Source organism: Aedes albopictus, chromosome 3, assembly GCF_035046485.1.
Source record: "Aedes albopictus strain Foshan chromosome 3, AalbF5, whole genome shotgun sequence".
Lineage (NCBI taxonomy): Eukaryota > Metazoa > Arthropoda > Insecta > Diptera > Culicidae > Aedes > Aedes albopictus.
In genome coordinates, this window is record NC_085138.1 from 278,188,793 (window position 1) to 278,216,071 (window position 27,279).

The following is a 27,279-nucleotide window of genomic DNA, read 5'->3' on the forward strand; positions in this document are numbered from 1 at the left end:
TGACAATTTAATTATAGACACTATACACGGAAAATCCAAACTACCTAATTTTTGAGTCGATTTTACTCAAAATTGAGTATAAACTCGCTACCCAAAATTAGGCTATTTTCCCTCTCTGGCTCACCGATGTTGTAAAAAACAAACAAAGATGCATCTACCCAAAGGGGGTCCTTGACCCCAAAAAGCCAGTTTTGGGTAAATGTCGGTTTACTCAAAATTGAGTTGAATGAGGGGGGTCTTAGGTTGAATTTACCTATATTTTTTAGCTGGGGGTAAAGGCAATCTACCTAGCGTGAGTTTAATCGATTTACTCAAATTTTGGCTTATTGGGCCGAACTATGGAATTGCGTCAAAAGAACTCAATTTTGGGTAGTTTGGCGGTTCCATGTAGGCCTTTTCATTTGACGTCTAAAATCAGCTGATTTTTCTGGCCTTTGACAGTTCTCCTATGAGAATGACAGTTTAGCGTTTGCGCCTTTGTTCGGCGGTTGTAAACAGTGGCATACACGAAGCTGTCAGCTGAAAAGGCCTATAGATTCCATAGACTCGCGGAGGCGAAGACAACTGTAGTCAAACTAACTGTCAGTTCGTGTAGCCAAACGAGCATGACGTCACGATTCTAATAAGGACAGTGGTGACCAACAAATCACTACAAATTATGTAACAATGATATTTTATTAAAATTGAGAACCTAAAAGCTAACATTTTGATTAATATTTGATCAGAGTGTAATTCAAATTTCAATTTTCAAAACACCATAGGCCCTTTTGAAAATTAGATCAATTCGACAGATAGTCCATTTGACGAGCCAATTTTTTGAATGAAAATTTGACAGAAGGTGGCGATCTAACCCGTGAAAATCAATATCATCATCAACAATGTTGTCACTTCGTAAAATTGCTCATTTGTATTTGTAGTAGTGAGATGGATGGATTGATTTCACTGTGGTGCAATACATGGTTCGATAAGCATAAGTTGTATCTCTTTTCTGCACATCTGTTTATATACTAACGATAATGTGACGTCAACAATATTGCTTGCGTATGAACCAGAAACAACGAACAGGAAGAAAGATGTTGTGAGCGGTGCCTGTAAAAAAATATCATGGTTGCGTTGTTTTCGTAGTTAAGAAAGAATTTTAGTTTAATTAATTTATTCATAGTTTTGTTAGAGTTTGGCTCCGGAAGTTGAACCTGGAATAAAGTTAAGTGAACAAATAGTAATAGTGCTTCAGCAAATATGGTGGGAAATGAGAGAATAAGTGGTTTCAGAGCTCAAAAAGAAATAGGCCAACGTTGTATCCACTAATAGGCCAAGTTCTGTACCGTAGACCAACGTTGCATCCCATCGCATCGAATCTTTTTAACGTAATTAGGTAAGTTGTTTAATATATACTTAAACTTACTACCAATTGATGAAACATGCATTGCCTAGTACGTGTGATAGGATCAAAATATCATTTCTAGTACTATCAATTCACGAGTTATGATCAAACTTGTAATAGACGCCTGGCATATTAGGCCAAGGAATGGTACACATACCCTACATAGATTTTAAATATTTTTCCTAATTATTCAATAAATTTTGCATTTCAATTATTGTTAGCAATTTAAAGTACAATTTAAATTAATGGGCTATCTATAAACCACGTGCCCATTGCACGGAGGGGGAGGGTTCGGCGAATGAAATTTTTGTATGGCGAATGAAAATTGTTGTATAGGAAAAGGCCACGCGGGAAAATGACTACGTGGTTTATGGACAGCACCTAATGAAACACACTCTATATTTTGATATTATAACCTCACTTTACACATCTGTTCGGATCCGGAACCAAATCTACACCCGGAAATCGTAAGAACAAGATACATGAAAACTCCTCAACTATTATGTTTTATTAGGAACCTTTATAGATTTAAAAACACATCTATTGTTGAAAAAGTATGCCTGGAAAGTTTTAATTTCGCGGGGTTGGAATTCAATCACTTACCGTATTTTTTCTTCTGCTGATGATGCTGGCCAAAATTTTGTGCCGGAATTGTGCGTGAGCTTGATTGTTCTGCTGCTGATGAAGCTGGCCGGAGTTTTGTGCCGGAATTTCACTTTCACTTTCAACTTCTGGAATGTAGTTCAATAATTATATAGTTTACTTCTATTTAAGTAAGAACAATTCACTACACTTTTTCGAAACCCAAAAAAAAAATCTCACCGGAAAACACTACCGCTCACAAAAGACGCCTTGACAGAAGTGACAAAAATGGCGTAGGTGATTCTGCGCGAGGGTTTGCGTAACGCTTACAGTGCCCAAATTCGTTTGTTGTGGTTCATGGTTTTATGACTCTGCGTTATGTTTATACGACTCTGTTTATGCGTCTGGTTGAGATGACTCAGCGTCATAGTTTTATGACTCAGAGCCATGCTACCATGACTCAGCTTTATGGTATTCAATTTATGAAAACGAGCCTAATTTTTTCATAACGCGTTTGACGGCCATGGCTTTTGTGGATGGAATCAGTTATTATTATTCATGGTAATCGTTGTTAACGTCACGATATCATGACTTGTAGTTACAATACCATGAAGCGACAAGTTTTATGATTTCATAACATTTTAGTCATGGATCCGGCAACGAATTTTTTCCCGTGTATATGTCATTATTAATGTGCGGTCGCAATTTACATTTTATAATTTTTGTTAGATACCGTAAGTGGCGATTACAAAAAGATCTGGTATAAAATCAAAATTACGCTATCGAAATACGGGTAGTAATTTGGATATGCTTTTCGCTGAGCTACCTGAGCTGAAAAGCTCTGAAAAACCTGAACCGTGCTTCAAGTTAGTAAGTTTTTTTAACGATGGTGAAACCACGACGACGCGACTCATGCGGCGCTATAATTAACCTGCTACCAATCCTCATCAAATCTGTCCCCATCATTATTGTCGTCGACGTCGTCATCATTATCATCACATTCGTCGTTATGGTCACTTGGTCGGTGATGATGGTGATGGCCGAATTGTTATGCTTCAACTGCTAATAAGCCACACCACGACGGCACGCGGCACCCGGCTTCCATATGAAACTACAACAAGAGAAGACATACGTGAACGCACGCATAAAATGAAATGCTTTCACTTAGCTACCCACTGCTGCGGCGATGTTGTAGTCGAACTGTGAGCAGTGATTGAGTTAGGGAAAAGTTAATCGACGCGGACAGCCGGACAGGAAAAACTGAATTGGCCTCCTCCAGTCCGTCTGCTATTGCGGGCTGTTGAATGGTTGATTAAAAACGAGTTTAACAAAAGGCACTGGCGATTATTGGGCAGATTTCGAAAATTTTGGAACTGCTTCGAAGCACCTTTTCGCGAAGAAGACACATAATTGATTAGATTTTTATCGTTTCTCTCCAATAAATCAAATCCCGAAACAATGAGTCACCATTGCGATTAATCATTTATTAAAACATCGAAATAATTGATTACACTTAATAACGCATGCATTGTTGACCTACTGAATTTGAAATTCAACATCTAAGTGAAAAGCTGGTCTCTAGTTCAAACGTGATTACTTTAAACCAGATATTACAAATTGTTATGGTTCGCTTTCTTCTGTGATGCAGCAGAAAATATAATACTTTCTGAAGTCTACGGAATTTTCAATATAAAAGGATTTTGGGCGATAGTGGAAGTTCAACCCACCATTGTGTGCCGATAAAAGTTCTAATTAGGTGTAACCACAATAATTAGAATCATTTGAATAATAAAAATATTTTATTTATCCTAAATCACACGACCTGAATCAATTAAATTATTTCAATTGAAATTTACTTTTTCCATTAAATTGATCTTTTCACCATTTTGCTCATACAGTTTTTTTTCGTTTTTGGCAATCGGGTCTGCGATTTTCAGTTGATAAAACCGGATTAGTAACAAAAATGGAATAATTTCCTTCAACAAAAAAAATGATTGAAACATTTTACATAGTATAAAACACATTCCTACAGCAATGTGTACAGTCATTGTACAATTATGGGTCGCTCTGCTAGCAGTTATCTCACCATGCAATTCAAATTTGATTGTCCCATAATTGTGTGTAACCCATGATTGTGATATAACTCTAGTTTACAATTAAGTTTAATTGTTTTCTGATGTGTTTCAGTACATCTGGGTTGCATTACTGTATTTAACTGACGCCGATAACACATTTTTGTGACTCCGGAATCTATCTTGGAATTTATCTACAATCGTTGAACGCAAGAGTTGAGTGACACATATTACATTTCCAGTACCCGGATCGACCTTTTAAGAATGTCACACTTCCTGGAATTATCAATCTTCCGGAAAGCGATCTCGATAAGAAGGATATTCCGTAAGGCATTCATCCATGAATATCTTCTGAGAGTGCTACAGGTAGTTTCTTCTGGGGTTCTTTTAGAAAATCTCAAGGAATGTTACTGAGCAATCACTTGGAGCTTATCCAGAACTTCTTTTAGGTTTCCCCTTTAAGGCGAAACTGGACACGTTTCCTCATATTTTGGTTTTCGATTTTTTATTAAATAACGAAGCAATATTTTCAAAAATCGGTTTTCATACACATGCAGAGTATGGATCAAAGTATGTTCTGATTTTTTTCCTGTTGGAAAATGTTTTACGTTTTTGCAAAAAAAATAACATTTTTGAGCAAAATTTTGCAAAAATGGTTTCTGCAAAAATAGAAAACATTTTACACTACGAAAAAAAAAATACAAGACGCCATGATCCATACTCTACATGTGTACGAAAAACGTTTGTAAAAATATTGCTTCGATATCTAATGAAAAATCGAAAACCAAAAAATGAGGGAATGCTTCCAGTTTCGCCTTAAAGTTCTTTCTGGAGTACCTCTAATTTATCACGTTAACCTCTTGAGATTCGATGCGAATTATTCGAAGAAAGAGCTTCTAATCCCATGAAATTTCTTCAGTAGTTTCTGCTCGGATTATCCGAGATGTATTTTTTCAAACTTCTTCTGGAGTTGCTTCAACGGTTCACACTTCGAAAAACCCATGTAATTTTGTGTCATTTAACGCCGACATATAGCAGCGAGCAAAATGACACAAAATTAAGTTTGATCTTATTTTTACACTATTCTAATCCTAACGGGCTTGTAATTTTACAGCAAGCGTCGTCTGTTGCTAACCTTACCTCAAACCCATCTATTTCCAGAACTTTACTGTGCATTTTTTTCGGTATAAATATAACAAATAATTAAAAATGATTTAAACACACTTTATTAGGTTTCCATCTTGGTTTTTATCGCTTCACATACAACAAATTTATAACATAGCTGTTTTGCACTAGAAAATCACTTGATCCGGACCATCCGGACGACCTCTTCCTCCGTGACACCTCATAAAATATTTTTCTGCCACTGCCATCCAAGTTCAAGAGCATCGCGTCGTTCTGCATGCTGTCGCCCGTGTTTCTTTTATCCAGGATTAATCACTGCACAATTATTAGATCAATAATTTTGTAATTGCTTGCTAAAACACAGCGAAGAAGATGGAACAAACAACCTACGGCGTTTGACGTTTCATCGTCAACAAACATCGCGCGGTTGGATTGCGTTATTGGACATGTAAATTTGTGGCACATGAAACTGAAAAGTAAGTTTTATGTTTCAATGTTGCTTGTAAACGCTTAAAAGCTTGTCAAAAATGTCTTATACAGATCCAACAAAGATTTTATTTTCATTCACGTTTCCAAGACTTAAAATTATGTCATATATTTGTTTATGTCACGAATTTTATGTCAGTTTATTCAATTATGTCACCATCAAAATTGAGATTTTCTTAGTGTGTTCTATCAAATATAACATCAGGGATCAGAATTCATTAAGATAATAATTTTAGGTTTTAATCAAGACATCCTCCTCTTGAAATTCACCCAATAGTTCAACTATTAAGATAGACCAAGAAAGAAATTTTCTTCAAAAATTCTCAGAAATTCCTGGTGAAATCTTTGGAAAGGATACCAACGCACAATGGTCCGAGAGCCGTATTTATCTGGAAAAAAAAAGTTTTACACCAAAACTATTAGATTTAGCTATATGGTGTCTACGGAGAAGTTTCTTCATATCTTCTGAATTTTTTTTTCAAAGTTGTAAAACTTTGACCACAAGATCACAAAGTCGACTTTTTAATTCTCCATGTAGAGCAATACAATGGTCTACAAAGTTGAAAAGCAGCCAATTTCTAACAACTTTACCGAAGAAACCATGTTTTATATCCTAAGGTTTCAGAGATATGATGTTTTGAACAAAAAAAGGTAGGGTGACACTTAAGAAAAAGATTTTCTTTTGATAACTTTTAAGTCATTGGTTTCTTACAAAATATTTATAGAGCATTCAATATGCAACATTTTTTCGAAAGACAGCAAAGTTCTATTTTCTCAATTTACATTTTTTTTCATGGATTTTTTTTCGAACAAAGAACAGATGTTTTCCAACTAATGCTCATGGTTGATTTCTTATGCCATCGTGTATTATGTGGTTGATTTAACTATCGGCACTTATTCGAGCAGGTGTCCGAGGCACAAGAAAGTAACTGCCAGTGTGGTATTCAAGCCTTAAATAGATCAGAAAATCAACGCACATTATCTGATCATCTATAGCATGTCATCAATCAGAGAATCGAAGGAACGAATTCCAATTTCAGCGGGATCAGCAAAAAACAACAGCATCAAAAGTTGCACATGAGAGTAGTGAGAGAAAAATGAAAAGAAGAAGAGAAGAATATGGAACCGCCTGAATTTTGAGAGATTCGTCGGAGTAAACGGATTGAGCAACAATCCTAGTAAATGTTCAATTGTTACATACTGCAGAAGACTTCAACCGGTCCGGTAACATTTGACTACAACTTGAATGACACGGTCTTGCAGCGCGTAGAAAATGTTCGGGATCTTGGTGTCACAATGGATCAGTCACCACCAGAGTTGTTAAAAAGGCGTTACAACTCTTCGCAGTCACTCGACGTTTTGGCAGAGACTTCACCGATCCTCATGTGATCCTGACAATTTATGCCAATCTTGTTAGGACAAAACTTGATTTCGCGAGCGTGGTGTGGCGACCACAATATGACATACACGTCCAAAGGCTAGAAGGAGTGCAAAGAAAGTTTTTAAGGTATGCACTAAGAAACCTCGGATGGACCGCAGCAGAACTTCCTCGATACGAAGATCTTTGCTGTCTCGTTGACCTGGATATCATTAGTAGCAGACATAAGATTGTCGATATTGTGTTATTCTGCAATATTCTAAGCGGACGAACAAAAAGTCCTTTCTGTACAGCCGACTCAGCTGCAACAACGGTCCAGTGTCACTTCGCCGGAAAAGGGTATTCGATCCTCCATTGCGGTCGAGAAATTATACGCAGCATGAGCCTACTGTAAGATTCATCAATGAATTCAACGGACTACAAGATGTAGTTTCTCTTAATATGACTACAGAAGTGATTCGAGATAGATTAAGATTATTTTTTAGAAAGCAATGGACAATACAGTCAGGTTTTTTTTTTACGCGGTTTTTTTTTACGCGGTTTTTATTTACGAGGTTTTTTTTACGCGGATTTTTGAATTAACGCGGTTTTTTTTTACGCGGATTTTTGAATTAACGCGGTTTATTTTTACGCGGATTTTTGAATTAACGCGGTTTATTTTTACGCGGATTTTTGAATTTACGCGGTTTTCATTTACGTGGATTTTTAATTTTAAGCCGGAATTTTTCAAAGCATTATTATAGAGTTTTTCTACATATTTCTGTAGTTTTGGTGCTTAACAGCATTAAAACGGTAGAATATGATGCAGAGTAATTTTCTGGACATCCAAGGACATCCAAACTGTTCTTGAGTTTAGATCTTAAAGTCTACGTCTGTAACGGTAACTTCTTGCATTATACAAAGCAACGACTTGTAATCTATTATGCCCAGTAAGTCTTTAAAAGTTCAATAGACAGTTTCAGATCAGTCGGGATATCCTAGGTCATCCAAACTGTTCTTAAGTTTAGATCCTATATTCTACGGGTGCAGTGGTAGCTTCTTGCATTATACAAAGCAACGATTTGTAATCTATTAAGCCCAGTAAGTCTTTTGAAAGTTCAATAGATAGTTTCAGATCAGTCGGGATATCCTAGGTCATCCAAACTATTCTGGAGTTTAGATCTTAAAGTCTACGGGTGCAGCGGTAGCTTCTTGCATCATACAAATCAACGATTTGTAATCTATTATGCTCAGTAAGTTTTTAAAAGTTCCATAGACAGTTTCAAATCAGTTGGGATATCCTAGGTCATCCAAACTATTCTGGAGTTCAGATCCTAAAGTCTACGGGTGTACCGGTAACTTCATTCATAATACAGAGCTACGACTTGTAACCTTTCATGACTTACTGAACATCTCAAAGTTTAATAGACAGCATCAGATCTGTTGAGATGTCTAAGGACATCAAACCGTTCTTGTGATTACATGAACATTTGTTATTGTACAAATCTATGATTTGTAATCTATTATGTCCAGAGATTATTATTATATCTATTATTGTATCTATCTATCAGATAATAATGTCTATTATGTCCATTTCTGGCTGTTCAATTGGCTGATTTGAAATATTTTTAAAACTATTTTGGAATAATTATTGATTTAAACCCTGTTAAATTATGTATAGTTACTATTTTTAGCTTGAGAAACTACTGTCATAGCCATAGACTTTAAAAACTGAGCTCCAGAACACTTAGGATTACCTGGAATATCCCAAAATTTTCTAAGAATGCTTTGTGACCTTTAACTATCAACCCACGAGCAATCTCGCTGTTGTATTTTGTACAACACGTTGAAATAATCTCGCTTTTCGTGTTCAGCATTAGCGTGGGGCTGACGGTGGGGCCCATATAGCCGAGGCGGTAAACGCACGGGTATTCAGCATGACCATGCTGAGGGTGACGGGTTCGATTCCCGGTCGGTCCAGGATCTTTTCGTAAAGGAAATTTCCTTGACTTCCTTGGGCATAGAGTATCTTCGTGCCTGCCACACGATATACACATGCAAAATGGTCATTGGCAGAGGAAGCTCTCAGTTAATAACTGTGGAAGTGCTCATAGAACACTAAGCTGAGAAGCAGGCTTTGTCCCATTGAGGACGTTACGCCAAGAAGAGAGAGAGAGAGTGGGGCTGACGGTGGTGGGCAACCGTGCGAGTTACTGAAGGTTAAGTGAACATGATTTACTGCCTGTAGTTTGACACTTATGCGACAACTGTGAGATGGAGTCTTAACAACGAACCGGTTTAAACCAGTGTTGCAAAACTTCATCTCATTCATTTGAACATTAACCTACAATTCTTTTTAAACATTTTTCCTTCAACATATTCATGTTCAAACCCATTTCATTCAATCAGAGCACCTATCAAATGAGAAGCGAATCCTTGTCAATTGAATACATTGTCACTCGAATGAGTAGCTAAGCACGATACACGAGAAAACCATGCAAAATTCCGCCAGACTGAAAAAATATCGAATGTCGGGTCAAAGTTGGGTCAATTTTTATCGAATGTTGAGCCACTGTTGGATCAACATCGACCAAGTATTGGGTCCATGTTGGGTTTGGTGGCCAAAATAAAAATAGGTGAATGATAGGTTGATGTCGGGTTTGACGTCATCAATGATGGTAAAAGCTTTAAAGCTTTAAACAATAGCTTGGCAGTTTGTGTAACTTGTAGAAATTTTGAGTGACAGGCAAAAATCTTAAAATGTTGTCTTAAAATAATTCGTTGAGTTCATTTTTTAATATAAAATCAAGAAGGAAATTATTGAGTTAAAAGTGGTTTTCATTTACGCGGATTTTTGAATTAACGCGGTTTTAATTTACGCGGATTTTTGAATTAACGCGGTTTATTTTTACGCGGATTTTTGAATTAACGCGGTTTATTTTTACGCGGATTTTTGAATTAACGCGGTTTATTTTTACGCGGTTTTTTTTTACGCGGTATGTATCCCCCGCGTAAAAAAAAACCTGACTGTATAAAGAAGAATGTTTTATTTATCTAGTCTTTAAGTAGGGTAACGGGCTTGCAGCCTATAGTCCAAATACAAATACAAATACAATATTTTTGCGATTTACTTTTTATCGATTTCTCGCGCATGGATGCTAGCGCCACATTGGTCTATGCGAAGAGGAGGAAATCAGCCAAAGCATTTTATTCATATCAACAATCGATTTGTATTGATTTCTTGTTAAATGTTGTTTATTTTTTCACATTTATATCCATGGTTCATTAAACATTATAATATTGAATCATTCAGAGAAAAAATGTAACATGTTTTTCAATCCATGAAAGCATGGCGTTAAAAACATGTTACAACTTATTGCAAATAAACCGTGTTTTCACCACTTTCTTGTCATTTTCAAAAAATCATTCTGCCGAGATTTTTTTCAGGCAATCCTGGATCATAGAAACATCTTCTATTGTTCTTGCAGGAATTCCTGCTCGGCTTCAAGCCGGCATTCCTGTCATGATCCCTCTAAGGATTCCATCAGGTATTCTTTACGGGATTTCTTCACACACCAAACGCTTCCAGCAATATTTTGCTGAATTTTGCCGAGCTGAAGGATCCAGCAAAAAATTTTGCTGAACTTTCAGCAAAGTTTGCTGAATTTCAGCAAAATGTTACTGATGATCAGCAGCGTTTACTGAACAAATCTGCAAATTTTGCTGAAATTTCTGCAAATTTTTGCTAAAACTTTCAGCTCGGCAAAATTCAGAAAATTTTGCTGAAACTCTCAATTGATTTTTGGTGTGCAGGAATAACTTCGGGGATTTTTGCCAGAATTGCTATAGAGAATCCTGAAACGATGCCTACAGAAATTCTAGCCAGCATTCTTTCATCGATTTTTGCGAGAATTACTTCACAGATTCATCCTAGTATACTTCCAAAGTGTTCTGTCGAAATATATTCAGTGGAATATATTCTAGTGGAATTCTTTCAGGTATACGGCCCTGGATCCTTGCTGGCTTCTCGGAAGTTTTTCAGGCATTCCTCCCGGAATTTCTTCTGTGATTATTCTAGGGTTTCCTACCAAGCTTTCATCTGAGTTTCCTCTCAGGATTCTACCAGATATGCCTCCCAGAATTCTTTCAGGAATTTCTACTAGGATTGTTTTGGAAAATCTTGAAAGGTTTTTTTCAAGTGTTCTAGTCCGTATTCCTTTAGAGATTACTGCTGGAGATCCCTTCTGGGATTTCGTAAAGGTTTCCATCAGGCTTCCTGCTAGGATTGCTCCAGGGATTCCAACTTGTATTCTTTCATAGGTTCCTGTAAATCTTGAGAATCTTGCGGGATTCTTATAGGTATTCGAGCCAGGATTCCGGCCGCGGTCCCTCCGAAGATTCTTCCCGTATTTTGACATTCCTCCCGGAATTTCTTCAATTATTATTTCAGGGAGTCCTGCCGAGCTCCCAGCCGGGATTCCTTCCGTGATTTCATTAAGGATCCTATCAGGCACTTTGTACGGGATTTGTGACTTTCAGGGATTCCTTTCGTGCGTGAATTACAGCTAATGAGAGTGGGAGAGTAAGAGAATAATAGAGAAACAGTGAGAAGAGGGCTTTTTGATGCTCTTAGATATCTTTAGTAAACCATGATGTCATGTGACAGTCATTTTCTTATTTTTCTTCAGTAGTTATCCTATCTTGACTAATTATAGATGCATTGCATCTATACGGATCGAACCACTACGATAGTATACATTTGTGCTAAAATAGAGCTTGAACAAATTATCTGATGTCGAGGACCCACATTGAAGGTATTTTTTTGGAACTACATCATAGACTCCATTTTTTTATGAAATCTTGTTCATTTTGTTTGAGCTTGACTACTGATGTTCTTTTTTAATTTCAATCACAATTGTAAGACATCTTGGGATTATCTTTTGAGATATATTGTCATTATTTTGTGGCTCATAAATAAAGCATAGCTTGAACTTGGTAGTTTGGGTTGATCTTGAGAATGACTTCTTTTGAGGCTTAAGTATTTCAGCCTTTTGTACGCAATTCTCAATTTCAATTGGTAGAGACGGGCTTGGTGGTCTAGTGGCTACCGCTTCTGACTTATAAAGCACAAGGTCCTGGGTTCAATCCATGGCCCGTCCCTTTCCTTCTACTATATATTTTCTCTCTGCTCTCTACATATACAGCTCATGTATATTCACATGTTCATAGCCATCGCTAGAACCGAAACGGGTTGAAAAAGCCGTTTCCCTTCCTTTCAAACTTTCACAGCACAGTGTCTCGATCCTATTAGAAAACGCCTACAAGTGATGCAATCATGAGAATCTTGCCGCGCATCCTCAAAATAATAAGAACATACAATTCTATCACCTTACCCGGGTATCCACACACCATCGTGTGAATACAAACGATTGCAATCATCACTTCCTTACCCTTCCCCAGATTGACCAGCAAACTGACGTGACAGGCGCCATTATCGCCTAAAAATAGAAGATCACCAACGCTCACACACTGAAGATGACTGCTAATTCCCGGCAGATATCTCATTGATTGTGAATTGTGAGTGTAGCTGGTCTGGCGATACTAGAGTAGCATCTACGGACGGTCAATCAAGCTCAAGCTCAATTCTCAATTCTAAATTTCAATTGGTAGATTGGGTGGTGAATTTTTGGGTGGTTTATCATTTTTTATGTAGCAAAAAGTCACATTAACCCTCGAGCAGTCGCGTCTTCGGCCACCCTCAGCGACACCGCGCACACGTTGTGTACCACAAGCGAGCTGTTTTCATGGTTCGTGTACTCAGTACACGACGCGACCGCTCCCGGGTTATTTTTTTATGTAACTTTGATAGTGCCCAGAATAACACCATCAAACCCACACATTGTTCACGAATGTAATAAATAATGGAGTAGTACTAACATAAGTTGAAAACCCGTGTCGAATATATCTGGTTGAAGTTTTAAGTTTAATCTAACTTCTACAGCATTTTAACGTATGGTTGTGTTACGCATAGTGAGCACTCTCTATTTGATTTGTTTTTGAAATGAAAATTTGTGAAATGTTGAACACTGTAGTTGAAACTACGTGAAATTACAAGGGCCATGCACACTTTTAGGCGTTTATTGAGTAAGATTTCTGCCCCAATTTATAACTCTTTTTTTCTATTCTTATCATCTTTTTCACTTGTTTAGAGCTGTATTGTATCTATACGGATCAGAATAGAATTTCCAAAAATTATTGATATTGAGGGCCTACATTGAGGATTTTTTTTGGAACTACACCATAGTGGGCCTGTCCATAAACTACGTAGACTCTTAGGAGGGGGCGGCGGGATCTGGCCAAAGTCTATGCTCCACACAAATTTCGAACATTTTGTATGAACGAAAGGCTACGAGGGGAGGGGGCTCTGTTTTGAACTTAATTAATAAAACGTTTAGTTAAATTGCAAGAGTTTTGGTATGCTTTTCGCATTCGAGGAATCTTAAATTCAATTGGAAAAAATAAGTTTAGCTCTCACAAAGCCACTTCACTGACTGATCAATTTCACCCCGAAAACATAATTATTGATTTTTTTTCTTTCAAATATTATGCATTATACTAAAATAATGTGCTGTAAAAGTTTCAACCTCGCTGACTGATGTGCTCCATGGCCGTATCTGTTTTAAAACATTGAGTTTGATAATATCGGGAACTGTTGGGAAAAATTGGACGCTAAAAACCGTGAAAAGTTATTAATTTCACCCGAAATCAAAGTAGGTACCGTCGCACAGTGCTGCACCCCATAGACAAAAGTGGAAAAATCGACTTCGAAACTTTGTTCATTCTATTATGCCATGCTGTTCATACATGCTTGAAGTATGTTGCTCGACCATTATATGCTTGAAGATCGTATTTATTATACTAAAAAAAACTTAGATTACCAAACAGTGTTTTTGTTGTCCATAGAAAAATAGTTGAGGGGGTTAGAGGCAGAGGGGTGTAAGTGACCAAAAATTCAAAATTGAGATAAATATCGCACGGGATTCTACGAGATCAGCTTTGCTTGTTGCCAAAGACCCATAATTTTTAAAAATGTTTGAGCATATTTAAACATTGATTGAAAATATGACGCTTAACCGTTGAGGAGATTTGTTTGGAGGCAGAGGGGTGTAAGTAATTTATTATATTTTCATGAAGTATTGCTCAACATTGATTCAATCAATTTAAATTCTCAAGTTAATAATGGCAGTGATGGTATTGTACAATTTCGAGTCTTATTGAGAGGGGAAGTTACCTTTTCGTCATTTGCCCTTCTAATTATCCATTTCTCACTCACGCCAGTATTTGCAAAGTCTAGCTTTTGGAATAAGGTAAAAATTTCACTCGACTGGCTTAGCCGCAAACATCGATAGTAAATTAATTGACTGATATTTTTGCTGAACTTTTCACACAAAAAAGTGACAATATCACCTTCTTTTCGTTGCACATCATGAGTACGAATGACGATAATGTACCAATTAAAATTACAACACTGCATTTTATTCACAATTGTTCATTCCCAAATTTAGGATTTTATGACGATCGTGAAGATCAGAATTAGGTTATCAATTTGATTACCAAAATTTTGTACAGTCTCACGAATTCAAGCGGTGCTTTGCTAACTAGCCGACGTTTCGGCTGTGTTTGGCAGTCTTCTTCTATGGAAAATTAGGTCTATTTCTCCTAAAAGAAGGCTGCCAAACACGGATGAAACGAAGGGTAGTTAACAAATTACCGTTTGAAATCGTGAGACGTCTAAACTCCAAATTTCAGTATATACTCGTTGGAAACCACTGTCAGGGACGAGTTTACATACGCAGTATTACACTAAAAGTGCATCATTACGTCGTGTATGGTGTCGTTGAGGCTCTGTTTTAGAATCCGTATGATAAATCATTGGATTTTAAATCGTATTGTTGGCGATTTCCATAATTTGGAAGGATAAAACATGTATTAGTAGCGCACGCCTATCAATTTATACATGTAACCCTCGAGCAGTCGCGTCTTCGACTACCTGCAGCGAAGTCACGCTCACGTTGTCTACCACAAGCGTGTATTTTTCATGGCGCGTGTACTCAGTACACGACACGACCGCTCCCGGGTTAATAATGAGTTTCTGTCTGTCTGTATTATCCTTATAGACTCAGAAATATCTGAAACGATTGGCGTGAACATTTGCATGCCAGTTTTTTTTTCGAGCCGGGGAAGATTCTAAACAACTTGACAAATTAACTGGCAAAAGAGGCCCCAATACACATAACGGGGGACTTCTCTATGGAGCTGTGTATCAAAAAGCCGCACAACCGGTTTACTATAATTTTTAGCTTTTCAATATATCAGGTTTAAATGTATTTTTATTTACATTTAAAAATAAAATAAACTTACATTTTTGAAAATACTATGATGATTAAATTGTAGGTCCTTACTGACGTAACAATGATCCGACAAAATGGTCACTAAGGTTTTATGTTACGCTAGACGCATCACGATAGCACAGTGTTCATTCAGAAAGCCTGGGTCATAATCCCAACATCCCACTAGGGTTAAATTTAGGGCTTTTTCTTAATTTCTCAATACTTCATCTGATTTTTGAATTCAGAAAAGTAATAATTCTTCCACATCATCATGGTTGCTTGCATTATTCATTTAAAACGTAATTAGACTGTCCATAAACTACGTAGACTTGATTTTGGCAACCTTAGACCCTCCACCCTCCCCCCTCGTAGACTTTTTCATACAAAATTTTCGAAATTTGTAACGACCGTAGACTAACACCAGACTTCCCCGTCCCCCTTATAGTCTACGTAGTTAATGGACAGGCCCTTAAACATTTTAGGGACAATTTTATTCATAGTAATACTTGAGTCTACATGTAGAGTATATGGCCTATTGAGAACTTGTTTGGTGCCAAAGGGGTGTAAGTCAACAGTTTGGTGGTAAAGGGGTGTAAGTGACACTAACCCAAAAAATCAAATTTTCCTATCTGCAAAAAAACAGCGTATATAATGTCTGTTTCCATCTCAGATGGTGGAGTTACTTGATAGTAGAGTGTTCGGAGCGAATCCAATTTTTTTCGAATATTGTTGATTTTTTTATAAGATGTCAAAGTTTTCGTTCAATATCTCAAAATAGAGTTTTGGTCACTTACACCCCTCTGCTTCTGACCCCCTCAGTTATTTATGTAACGAGTTGCAAAAAGCCTCGTTGGATAAATGTACGACTCGTGCTGAAAAAAAAACGAGTTTTGCAACGAGTTCCATACGAAATTTTATGCAATGATTTTTTTTTCATAATGCAACCCATATGAGATGCATAATGTTCATAATGCAACTCAAATGAGTTGCATTATGAACATTATACTACTATTTCTCATTATGCAACTGAAATGAGTGAAACTGTTCGGAAAAAATGGCCATTATGATACCAAAATGAGTTATATAAAATATAAATTATGATACTGAATTGCATAATAATATTTTATAAAACAGATTCATCTTTCGCCAAGCTCAACATTATTAAACGTTTAAGTTTTCAGTGAAAATCAAAATGGAAGGTCTACAACACATCAGTTCTATTTTTTTCGTTCAGCACGGCAACATGCTTTAATATTTGTGAAAATAAAATGTCATAATGTAAGTACTATACTGCCGTGAATCGCAAGTCAGTCCCATCTGCATTTTGGGCGAAAATGAGTTAATGGCAGTTTTCGATCTTTCTTCAGATGATCTTTCAGCTATGTGAATAAAAATATATAGTTTGTTCAGTAAAATCGAAAAACAACACCAAGTCAGATTGTCCCATAATGAAAAGTAATCGCAAGTCAGTCCCATTACGATCTTGTGTACCCTGCAGTACAAAATCGAACACTTTTTTGGCCAGTTTTATATTTTTCGCAGTTACCTATTCACGTTTGAAAGAATTTGTGAAAGTTTCGTGATGATCGCAGTAGTATTGAATTTATGGCGATTTTTTGAAACTTCACATAGAAATCGCATTTAAAAACTTCAGAGTCCATTTTCTCAATGCCTACTTTTTACATATGGGACTGACTTGCGATTCACGGCAGTATATGGCGTAGAGGAAAAACGACCCTAAAATTTTAATTAATGAAACAAAAAATGATCTCAAAAGACCTCTCTGATTTTTTCACCATGTTTTCTTTATAGTATCCGCTGAATACTGAATTCGACTCCAGCTGCTTTTATTTGCTAATTTGTTAGTAATCGAGCTTTTTCCGAGTGATGTATTTATAGTCAAAATCGAAGATATTTTTGATTAGGTGTTCTTTTTTTCAAGTGGCCTTATTTTCAAGCTTTTTTCGATGATTTATTAAAAATCAACTATTTGCTCTATATGTCTAACTTTCGACAGGAACTGCTGGCAACTACAAGGATGATACCACAAATTTTTGATTTAGTGAAAAAATTAGTGTAGAATATAATTTTAGTGACGATAACAAATTAAAAAGTGTCGCCCAGCCTCCGAATAGAACTTTTTCCGGACTCCGTAACCTGCTACAGTCCCGTCGTGTGATCTAAAGCTCACTGTGACTGTTCAAGTCGATTATCATGCTCCTCAGAGTTTCTTGTCAGCAGAAAGTTGCTAGTGAGAATACTTTTAAACCGTGAGCTGCTAGAAAGCTCAGTTTACTTTATTTAATATTTATGGAACTTGAAAGTGTCATCATGAGAAGCTTGGTTACTTGGAGATAATAAAAGCATTATGAAATAACATACCTGCTAAACAGCTAAATAAGCAAAATTATCAATGGAAACAAACCATCAACGAGCAACAATGTCTATTAACAGATCGATACCTCCGTAAATGTCTCCAACATGGTACCCGTGTATGCATGAACTGCATAACCATACAATGCAGCAGTGTATCCAATCCATGAAAGCATAATTGGATTAGCGTTCGTTAATACCTATCCCCACTGTGAAGCGTATCAGTAGCTGAGGCAACCTTTTTCCGTCATGCTTTCATTTGACCATGAAAAGGTACTCTCACTTTGACTATATGGGTATACTGAGCTTTTCTTACTTTTTTCCTTCTTTCTCTATCTTCTATACAATCCCCCCATACACTGCTGCACTGGCAGTCCCTCTAAATGCCATATGCCATCGAAGTGATGCTCCACGTGAGAAAACCGTCGTCGCGGCTCAGTTGTAGCGTTCAGTGGAGCGATTAGCCTTACCGCAGGTCATCGTCAATTTTCACCGGCCACAACAACTGACCTGCCGCCCGTCGCGTCTTTGCGCTGGCTTCGGTGTAGGTATCCTGCAACGTGCAGTGCTGCCGGTCGAGTACGAACAGTTGATGAGAGTATTTATTGTTATTGGAACACTCGCACCACAAAGTGAAAACGTTTTGTTGTTTACGAAGAAACCTATCATCAACCAGCAAAAACAAAACTACCATGTCCGACAAGTCTTCTCCGCCCGGTGGAGGTTGTTTTCTGAGAGAAAAGCGATTACTACGTACGGTAGTCGAAACAAAATTCACACATCAATTCACATAGCCACAGCATGTTTGCGTTACCGAAGAGCAAGTTTTTTTTTTCTTATCGTCATGATTCGAAATTTCTAACAAGTACCTATGCTGCTGTTCAGCATGGAAAGAAACTACAATGCAATGTGCTAAGATAAACTGTCTTCGGTAACTATCGCAATTGGCAGCTGCTTCTGTTTGTTTTTAGGGAAAAACAACGTAAAATGATTCACCGAGGATGGTATGACCAACGTTTAGCGAATCATTGGGCACTCTGTCTTATTTTGGGCACTTACCGCAATTTCAAAGCTACATCAGTATCTAGCTGTAAAAAATGTTTTAAAAAAAATCCATCTAACTTGGGTTTCAAGCCATATCATGACAAATGCATATTCTGAATCTATGTACAAGAAAAATCCGGGCCGAATTCAAAATTATCATAACTTTTGATGCCCGGGAATAAGGTAATTTAAAAATTATTTTAAAGTTTGTGTGGGAGCCATTTGCTGAATCACCCTCCACGGAATTTGTACTGGAAGGAGCTGTTGAGCAGTTGCGCAAATTTATCGAAATTGGTTTTGACTCAGAAAAGATGTTGAAAATGCTCTGACATCCATATGCACAACAGAAGCAAGTGCTTGATGAACAAATTGAGATTTGAAATATGAAAATAAATCCACATACTACGGTTCACGTCTCACTGGAGTACGTGGATTTCTTTTCATAATTCAAATCTCATTTTGTTCATCAAGCACATCTTTCTGTTAGGCACATGGATGTCAAAGCATTTTCAACGGTGTAATTTTCACATGGCTTGGTCAGCCAATGCAAAATCAAGATATAGACATTCCAAACAATGTGCTCGTTTATATGAAATAAAAAAAAAACAAATCATTTTTCAAAATCAATCCTCTTATACCCAATCCAAGCTTAAGACGGGGCATAGTTTTATTATTTTTATTCTTTTCTGATCAATCATAACTGTTATATTTGTGGCTGATAGTTAAGACTGTTTTGCATGTCTCAAAATTGTTTTTTTTATTCATGTGTATTAAATCTCAAAATTGTGTTTAATATCTTCTGAAGCGTGTTTACATTTTTGAAAAATTATTTGAAAATTGATCTTTGGCCATCTTCTAGATGTTATCGTTTCTTTTTAATTAAATCGTGACAATTTACATATTTCAATTTTTTTTCTCGACCATTCTGCCAGCGTAAAAGAATTTATTGGAATTGAATACACTACTGTAGAATGAAGTTATATCAACCCTTATGTGGCCGACAGGGTACCCGGGCACCCAGCGCCCATTTAAAAAGCACGGTGTAGAAAAAAGAAAAAAGTTTGTCGGACACATAACGGTTAAGGACAAACGTCTTGAAATCCCGCTTCAACAGCGCATCAAAACTTTAAACGCACAAATCTCAAGAAGCACGTTTCACACAACAGTGCATTTTATTATAGCTTGAATAAGAAAATCAGATGCGCTGATTCTGTGCCCTCGAATTCGTTGGTAGGTGCCAAAGTCGGCCATTGTGGCGGCTATTTTGGGATTCTAACAAGTCTGTCAAAATAAATAAGTAATATGATGTAATTTCAAAAAGTTAAAAAAAAAATAAATATCTGTTTTAACAACATTTCAAAATGTCATCCATAAAAATAGGTATCACAAAGCATTCAAGGAAATTCATAAAATTAATTGGATCTTCGAAAACAAAATTTGGAAAAATTAAAAACCAAAATTCCAAAATGGCGAATAGAAAAGAACTACCGTCTAAAACATGTTTAAATCGATTTAGATGACAATTGTTTTTTTTTGTTGATATTTTACCCTAGAGAAAAATTTGATTGTATTTATTGAAATGCACACAAATTGAAAATTCCTCAAAAGCACATTAAACCAACTTCCCCTACCTTTGCTATCTCTCATTAAGAGTTCCTCCGAAAACAAAAATTGGGAAAACAGCAGTTTCTTGATTGCTTCACATTTGCACTAGTGCCGGTGTGGTGCGACGGTGCCAAAGAAATTGCCCGTCGTCGTCTCTTGAAGTCAGTAAAGCGTCCAATCTGATTCAAGCTACTGACTGGAGGGGCTCTCTTGATTGTAACCCAATTGCTATAATCTCTGGCTGGCTAGCGAGGTTGTATCGGACCGGGCACTGCGGGCACGTCCGCCGTAAGTCGATTGTTTCTTTTTGTCTGTTTTATGGACCCCGGCAGAGACCGTTAGTCTGGCCCAAAGAGACGTGGGCATGTGTTGCTATTTATTGGCGAGATTGCGTTGGAAGCATGGCCCGTGCACATTTTGGACCCCGTACGGCGCGACGAGGGTCTATGGTTGAACCATAGGTCGCCGATCGTGCCAGTTTCGATATGGCACAATAACCGTAGATAAATGGCACGCCATTTCAGAAGTATGTAGGCCTAATCGATGCAGAGCAATTGGCCAGTTTGACCACATTCCTTGTGGTTTGGCGTAAACTTATTGCTGCGTCTGCAGGCAGATGCAGATTCAGCTGATTGGTAAGGAACCCCTCTATCGCTTATCACTTAGGAACAACTAAATTGAGTACAAATGGAACGGATTTGACATCTTCATTTTATGAGGATATAAAGCAGCGTCTGTTCCATAAGGACGCGGTTCCTGGAATCCAAATATGGTAACCATAATTCATTCAAATTTCGAAGACAACAACTATGATTTTCTAGGAGATCAACAAAACCGAGGATGCTACTTGTTGCTTGCTCACTCGCAAAGAACATCGAGTAACATTTGATGACCACTTCCCATACAACGTTGACGCAGTATATTACATATGCCAACGGTATATGAGTTTAATTGTAAATGTGAAGTAAATTTGTTTGCCTGATATCTTAACTCTCCTTGTGCATTAGGGTAATTTTTGATCCAAACCGTGCACAACGCCAGCGAGCTATTTCCAATGTGATGCACTAGGAAGTTTAGCCAAGGTTTAAAATTTGAAGTTGCTGTCTTCAGTAGAATTGCGGATGTCAGTATTTTATTGAAATGATCTTTGATTTGGAAATTTCTCACTAGTTGGTGCTGTAGGATAATCAATTTGATTTGATAATATCTCAGCCCATTTAAAAGATTTTTTTTAATCTGTATTAACGATATTTTTAGCCCTTGGCTAGTTCATCTCGGGACCCACGCTTTACTTCCCTTCCGAAGAAAGAACTCACATTTTGTGAGTTTGTCGGGAGTGGGATTCGATCCCAGGTTCTCGGCGTGATAGTCACGTTGTCTAACCAACACACCAGGTCCGCTCCTCATTTAAAAGATACAATTTTGGTGTTTTTTATTTGCGACGAACCGGGCTTGTGGAAATTTCACTGTTGAAAATGCTGTGACATCCATGTGCACAAAAGAAACATGTGCTCGATGAACAAATTGAGATTTGCATTATTAAAAAAAAACCCACGTACTCCGGTGAGACTCGAACTCACGGCTCTCAATTCGCTAGACGGGTGCTTCTATTCCTTCAAGCTACGGATTCACTCGACAATCTCCGTAACCAGTAGGCCTAGAAAAACTCGATTCCATAGCCGCACATGGTTATCTTCTTTTCACAATCCAAACCTCCTTCGGGTGGCATTAGATGAACATCTAACACACTAGCATGTATATCAAAGCGGTAGAGGAAATTATTTTTAATTGTCAAGAGCTTCGGGCACCGTCTTCCAATATGACAATTAGTATGCAGTTGACTCTCTAATCCCATCCGAAGCAGGTTTGGATTGTGAAAAAAAGATAACCATGTGCGACTATGGAATCGAGTACAGTTCTAGGCCTACTGTCGACGGAAATGGTCGAGTGAATCCGTAGCTTGAAGGAATAGAAGCGCCTGTCTAGCGATTTGGGAGTCGTGAGTTCGAGTCTCTCCGGAGTACGTGGATTTCTATTCATAATACAAATCTCAATTTGTTCATCGAGCACATTTTTCTGTTGTGCACACGGATGTCAAAGCATCTTCAACAGTGAAATCTATTGATGCTAATATCTCTACTTACTTAAGGTATATAAAGATTGCGTCTTCAACCAAATATAAGCGTATAAGAGCCATGTGCCATTGCCTAAAAGGAATTTTGTTATAATTGGCAGCACCAGGTAGCACTGGCATTATTTATGTCACATGTATTATGGTATACAGCTACCCGCTGGGATTTAACTATGAACATATTTATCAATTTCTCCCGTTAATTCTTCATTGATTTTTTCTTGGATTCCTACCAGGTTTCATCTTGTAATTCCTCCCGAGAATCCTGCTGGGATTACCTCCAAGATTTATCTAGGATTTCTTCCTTCTACTTTCAGGGATTTCTTCCTATATTTATTCCCAATTGAATTCCTCCCGTGGTTATCTGTGGGCTTCCTCCGAAATTATTTCAAGAATTCCCTCCATGATGCCTTCAGAAATTTTTCCGGGATTACTTCGTTGATTTTTCACGGAAATCGTTTAGAGAATACTCCTGGGGTTTCTTCAAAAAGTTTCTTTCTGGGTTTCTTTCTAAGATTTCTCCTGGGATTTCTTCATTGTTTTCTCTCGGCATTCTCTCAGGAATTTCTTCTAATTTCTTCTTTTCACGAAATTCCTTAAGGTTTTTTCCCCGTCATTCCTTCCAGAATTCTTGCCGTGATTCCTTTCCTAATCTTCCTCGGTATTCCTTTGAGGATTTCTCCGAAGGTTTTATCGGGGTTTCCTCCTAGATATTCTTCAGGAAGTCCGTGCACAGAAAAGGCGTCCAGGAAGGGTTTTTTCCTAATTTTTGGAAAAGGGCGGAGTGGCGCCTAGTGTATGGAAGATCGGCAATGGCAGGGGTTCAACCCCCAAAACCCCTCCCTTGTGAACGGGCTTGGTCCGTTCCACCTGAGAATTTGCATTGATTTCTGCCGGGATTCCTTTATAGAGTTTTCACGGAATTCCTTCCGAGTTATCCCCGCAATTATATCGGAAATTTTTTTTTAGTTCTCCCTTGGAGCTTCTTAGGGATTTCTTCCAGGCTTCCTTCAGGGATTTCCGCAGAGATTCATTTATGGAGTTTTTCCAGCAGTTTCTCCCGTGATTTCCATTGGGATTCTTTCTTGGATTTCTTCATCAATCCATCCCGGGTTTTCTTTTGGGATTTCTCCAGGGATTTCCTCAAGAATTCTTCCAGAAATATTTTTCCTGGAATTCTTTCTGAAATTAAGTTTGAAGTTCTTCTCTTGATTCATATAGAGATTTTATCCGGAATTACTATAATAATTTCTCCCGAGATTCCTTTTGAGATTCCACCTGAGGTTCCTCCATTGAGAATTTCCGGCATTACTTTCAGCAACCTCTGGGGATTTTTTTGGAGGTCCGGGGATATCTCCTGGATCCTCTAGAACATTTATTCAGAAATTTTTCCCATGATTCAATGAGAAGTTAATCCGAATGTTCTTTAGAGATTCCTGCCGGGATTTTTCATACACTCCTTCCAAAATACTTTCAGGGATTTCTTCAGAGATTTCTTCAGGGATTTCTCTAGAGATTTCGGGCCTGATTACGAGTGTCACTCCACGGTGAAAACAAAAAAAAGTGACACCGGTAATAAGGACGGTGAAAGTGATTCATTTGATTAACCCACAACTTTTCCACCGTGGAATCGCAATGTGTCACCGTGATCGATTTTCACCGTGAAGTGACACTCATAATAAAGGCCTTCTTCATGGATTTCCGCTAGGATTCCTGCATTAATTCATCCAAGGACTCGTTTGACATTCCTTCAGAATCTTTCAGTGCTCTCATTTATGGATTTTCCCAGGATATTCAAAGGGATTACTTTTGAGATTCTGTCAGCGATTTGGGGTTAATCCAAAGATGTTTCAAGGATTCTCGCCGGGATCCTTTCGTGGATTACTATTGAATTCATTCGAAGATTTCTACCGTGGTTCCCGCATTGATTTTTTCTGGATTTCCTTTTTAGAATTTCTCCCAGGATTCCTTCAGAGATTTATCCCGATATGCATTCAGGGAAGCTTCCCGATGTTAATGATGTCTCCATAATTCCTACAGGAATCCTTTCATGAATTCTTCTGGGGATTTCTTCAAGGCAGGGACTCATTCCGGGATTCTCTCAGGGATTCCTCTTGAAACTCTATTAAGGATTTTTTTCTTGAATTGTGCCTGGGATTCCCTGTAGAGAGGAATCTTCCTGATATTCCTCCTGGGGCTCCTTCCGGGATTCATTAAAAGTTTTGTCCCGGAATTCTTTCTCGGACTCTACCCGTGATTCCTTCCGATATTTTTCATAAGAGTGCTCCCGGGTGTTTCCCAAGACTTGATTCTTCCAGATATGTTTTAACGAGATCCCTGTGAGGATAACTTCATGCATACATTTATTTGCTCAACATCACATTATTCACATTTAACCTTCTGTACTTGAATTGTTTTGGCTCTGCTACTGTAAACTCGGTGGCATCGAATACGTTTCATATACTCGCCTTCATCGCAGGGGTCATTTATGACCGCTCCGGCTCCAAAGGATTAAGATAAGACATAATCAACAATAGTAAACCACAATATTCGGTCGTCCATGATACTCTCTGCACTGTATGTCTTCAGGTGTGGCTTCGTGATCGTCCGGATAGTATCAAGCATTTAGCTTAGCTGCATCGTGTTGAGGAGCGTGGGTTTGATTTCCGCGTTTTAATGTGTTTCTATGAGTTACAGGGCGTTTCAGAGAGGGGCTGTCCATTAATTACGTAAGGGTTTATGGGGGGACCCGAGCAGAAGAGAAAAACAACAGCATAACAAAATGCGTTATTTTGGCAAAATAACTGCATAACGGAATTAGTAATTTTCATGTTATTAACATAACATATTGAGTTATAAACTTGGCTGTCATAAGCGGCAAAATAACAAGTCACATAACAAAAATTTGTTCCTGAAAAATCAATTTAATAACATGTTTTGTTAGTGGCAATAACAACTTAATAACAGTGAATTTGGGAAATATTTCAATAACAAATTTTGATATTAAAGAGTTATTGATAACATTTCGAAAGCAAAATTAGGGTAAAAACTAACTTTTTTTACTCATTTTTGGGTAATTATTTTAAGTGTGTTATTCTATTTTTAGAAAATAACAGGTCACATAAAAAAAATTCGAATTCATTATAAAACTTACAAACATGGACGGGATTTGAACCTCCAATCCTGCTATCGTAAATTTTCAGTCGCCTTTACCAATGAGGCTATCACAGCACTTGCAGTGAGGGACGATAGAAGCTTTACTGGTTCTACGTATTGCCAGTTTCCCCATTCCCCCATTTCATGTTTGCCAGTCGCAGGACAAAAATAGACAGAGATTTGAATGCAAGATCAAACAATGAACCTCTCTCTCTTACCAACAGCGCTATCGCGGTGCGCAGACATGTGCACTGTAACACTAATAACAGTGGTGGCGTTCGCATGGCCCGTCGTTGGCTGTTTCGGAACAAAGAGAACGGCGAAAAAGTTGCTAGTCGACTATTTATGATTGAGCTTCGTCATGGGGTGCATTTTGGCGGTGACAAAGATTCTTTCCAGACGGAGATGATTTTTTTTTTAATTTTTTGTTTTGTTCGCGTTGTGAGAACGGCGATTATACATGTATCTACGTGAGCGAAGGTAAAAGGTAATTATATCATATGCCGATATGATTACTTCTGCAGATGCTGTTTAGTTTTATTCTGTTTAGATTATTTTTAGTAATGAAAAAAGATATTTATGACATTATATCAAACAATATATGATCGAATAATAATAGATCGAAAGAAAAAAGTTATATTAGACAAATGCAATCATCAATTGAGCAGAATTGTCTGTATAGTTGACATTTTTATTGATTAGAATTATTCAGTAGGTACCATATTTGCTATCTCCACTCTCACTAACATTCATTACTTCGTAATACATAGCCTGTTCGGTACTTTTTGACGTTATAATTAGAGGTTAGAATAGCAGTACTGTTAAAATGACATATAAATTCAACTAAGTTTACTCAATTTTGAGATAAAAAAGCTCATTTGCAGATGTATCACTTTTTGAAGGTAAAATTTTACTTAACCTATAAGAATTGGGAATCGTAGAAAAGTGATAGGAATTTGGCACCGTAACGGGACTGGGATATTGAAAGAAGGAAATTAACACAAAGATAAACATATCAATAGCTATGATGCTATATTTACCCAAAACTCAAATTATAGCAATGAATAAAATAAAAAATACGGAAGAGTCTGATGAAATTTCTAGAAGTTGCAATGCCTTTATTTTTTACTTCATAATATGAAACAGCAGACAATAAAATAAAGAAGGTAAACTATGTAATGGTTATATCTGCGATGAATTTTCTCCGATTTTGACAATATTGATCTCATGTGATCCAGATTTATTTTTTCCATCAACAACAAATCCGACTGAACCGATCTGGTCATCGTGAGTTAAGAAAAAACCCGAATTGCCATACACGTGGAATTTTCCATAGACCAGCTGCAATTGGCTTCTTTAGTGGTGTTGAGATAATTCCATATTCACAATCTACATGCCAAACTGAGCCGACAACCAAATTTTCATGAACTTCGGTGCCCGGGAACCTATTTAAAAATCGATTTAAAGTTTGTATGAAAGCGATTTGTCGAATCACCCCTCGTCGCATTTCGTACTGGGCGGAGCTGTCAAGCAGTTGCCCAGCTGTCAAAAGGTGATTTCAAAAAATCTTTTTG

The 27,279-nt window shown here is 37.5% G+C and overlaps 2 protein-coding genes across 3 annotated transcripts in view; one reads left to right on the forward strand and one right to left on the reverse strand.

The window, feature by feature from the left end:
- LOC134292155 (uncharacterized) overlaps nt 1–2,355 on the reverse strand; it is a 43,158-nt gene extending 40,803 nt beyond the window's left edge. The window contains exons 1-2 of one of the 2 annotated variants that reach the window (XM_062860981.1): nt 2,207–2,337; nt 1,988–2,115 (exon numbers count right to left, since the gene is read on the reverse strand). The gene's annotated coding sequence lies outside the window, so the exon portion shown is untranslated. Of the gene's footprint in view, nt 1–1,987 lie in introns of both variants that reach the window. The other variant, XM_062860982.1, reaches the window with a different exon arrangement.
- The window catches only part of LOC115257403 (uncharacterized), a 344,293-nt gene that overhangs the window by 48,780 nt on the left and 268,234 nt on the right, over nt 1–27,279 (forward strand). The window lies entirely within an intron of this gene.